This window comes from Morone saxatilis, unplaced genomic scaffold, assembly GCF_004916995.1.
Source record: "Morone saxatilis isolate NCDOM2014 unplaced genomic scaffold, NCSU_SB_2.0 Contig2, whole genome shotgun sequence".
Lineage (NCBI taxonomy): Eukaryota > Metazoa > Chordata > Actinopteri > Moronidae > Morone > Morone saxatilis.
In genome coordinates, this window is record NW_023339762.1 from 25,237,189 (window position 1) to 25,240,140 (window position 2,952).

Below are 2,952 nucleotides of genomic sequence, written 5' to 3' on the forward strand. Positions count from 1 at the left end.
CAAGAAAGCGCAATATTCTGAAAATATTGCCATTAATAACATTATACTCGCAAACAGCAGTTTCTATACATTTTTATATCATCTTTGTTATTTGCTGCTCTTTGACCTTTACCATTAATTTTGCAAACAATACGCATTTCTAAAAGATAGAATTGTGTTTTTATTGTTATTGTATATGAAACCACTATAAATAAATAAAATGAATAATAATGATGATCTTGCTGGATTATGTTATAGTATTGATATAATTTTGATGGCCAGAGGGCCTGAAATATCCCCCAAGCCGGCAACTAATTTTGTCATTAACATTAGATAAGCCTAAAGTTATTTGTAAACTAGGTGCCTTTTTTTTGAAGAATGTCCTTCCTTTGTTTCTGTACTTTAGCCATACTTTGTGCCATCATTTTGTTATTAGTTTATATTGTGTTTATTCTCCATGTGATGACGGTCCTGAGTTGCAAATAAAAATAAATGAGACATCTTATCTAAGCTCTCCACAAGGAAAAGATTTACATGTATAGTTGAGTTCACTCATTATATTATCCCAGATGGGAAACTTGAGTTGCAGTCAGGGACACGCGCATAAAAACAAACAACACAAGTAGAGATAAAAACAAAAGTACCTACAATATCCAGTAAACAATAATAAAGCAACAACGGTGCTCAAGTTTCATGTGCACGATGCTAAAATGACTATTACGAGGAGCAAAGACGTTGTACTCTAAATTTACAGCCTGAGGGAAGAATGTGGTGGTTTATACAGTCTGGCCTATACAGTATATTGTATCTTTCCCTAGGGTGCTGTGTGCACATATATGCCTCTGTATGTGTGTGTGTGTATGTTGAGCATTGATCACTAAGGATTAGGTAGACAATCTGATATTTATAAAACCAAATTTGAGGGTTTTGTTGGGGTTGCAGTTATAAGGTACCTTCTATTATTAGCATAAGGTTTTGGTGGCCTACACATGTGATGATAAAGGGATACAGTGGTGATTAGGTGATTTGCTTTGTAGGACTTTATAAGGTGCTGTCTGGGACATTTCACCACGACCAGAGGTGGAGATGATAGTTAGATCACTGTGATTGACATGTTTAGTGGAAGATAATTTATGAATAAAGCAGCTAGAGAAGGACTCTATGTCAGAAGTTCTTCATCATGTTTTATATACCCTAGGGGCATCCAAGAGGGCATTTTTACAGCTTCTTTTTTTCAAACCTCGATGAGTCAACCAGCACCTTTAAGTGTGTTCCCGGCACTGAATGTGTAATAAAATTGAAAGCAGGCCGAGCAAATGCTATGGCCACTTGCAGAGCAAACTGAAGAATATTTGAAACACACGACCTAACCCCAGGCAACAAAGCTGACCCCAGACCAACCGTGACGTCTGGCCTGGCAGAGTCATGGCGTGCTCTCATATTTTTTTTATCATTTCTTCAATCAATCACATGCTTTTGCCTTGAAAAACACTAATGCTGATATTATGGTTCAGAGAAAACACATCAGGATGTGTTTGTTTGCAGATGTGTGCATTTCACACTTGTAATGGGTCCAACTCAGGAGAGTTGATAATGGATAACGGATTTCATTGTTTTAGTAAATTAAACCTGTGGTTGAAGTCTATTCTAAAATAAAGCATCAGTAAATGTAAAGACATTATTATGTATGCCATCTCTCCTTGGGTTTAGATGGCAAAGCTCAGTTCTGACTATGTCTGATGTACACTGACGTGTAGGATTTAATGTAATCTGACAAATGTAGGTATCCCCGGAGGTCTATTAGGATGAGACACATATGCTGGGTGTCCTCAGTGACCTAGAGGCTCATGATGCACAGACAGCTAAGCAATGTCAAACAAAACCAGACTGGAAAGCTTTGAGAAAGCACATTGAGCAAGGGCACCAATATCATAAATAATAGATCAGCAAAGCGACCCTGCTAACATATTTACAACAGTTGATAGAACTTAAGGACGAACTCACGACTAATCTGATCTGAAGATGATGTTTCAAACTGAAAAAGGTCAATTCCAGCGGTGCTGCAGTGACCTTTTGCCATGTACGGTAAATATCGATTTAGAGGTGAAATGAGGCCGTTTCAATGCGTCACACTGCAGCTTGAAGTTGTGCAATTAAAAAAAGGGAACAGGCAGTGTAATATACCAATAACAGCTGACATTAGCCATTTTTTCTTAATTGTCATCAAGTCTCTTGGTGAGAAGGCAGTTGGAGTTGTGAGGTGTGTCTGTTGTAAGAGAATCAGGGTTGAGTGGTTCTGCATTGTGTCAGTATTGCTGAATTCTTATTTAAGTTTATTTTGCACTGATGATCAAGTTTCTATCCCATCTGTCTTGACTTATTTAGTGTTATATCAGGACTTTTTCCTTTCCTGTACTTAGAGAGTAAAGAAAAAGGGCTTCTGTGTGTGTGTGTGTGTACAGTTTGTGAGGACCTCTGAGGCAATTTCGTGATTGTGGGCTAAATAATATATATGCATGACATGACTTGGCTTGTGAAAGAAATCGTATAATGTTTTCTGTTGCACTGGAGGGGCTCCAGTTATATCACCCTGGTATCTTGGCTTGGGCTTCGAGTCTACAATCTACAGTCTAAGTGGGGTTGTGGAGTTTGAAAAACATGGGTGTTTACCGAGCAGAAAGGGTTCTTACATGCACCACTGTAGGGTGGGAAATGTAGAATCAACGGTTTTTGGGACTAAAGGAGTCAGGATATCTTGGCTTCTTTGATTTTGGCCCTTCAGTTTTTCCTGTCTAATCCAAGTTCCCCAGCTGTATGTAATTTGAATACAAATTTTCTGTCATCCTTTGAGCCCCTTTTCTAAAAGAAATAGCCTATAAATATGCTAAAGATCTTAACTTTATATGTATTTTTGGCAGAGCCCCCTGAAATAGTTCCTACCTCCTGTCAGTGTGGGATCAGACCAAGACACCA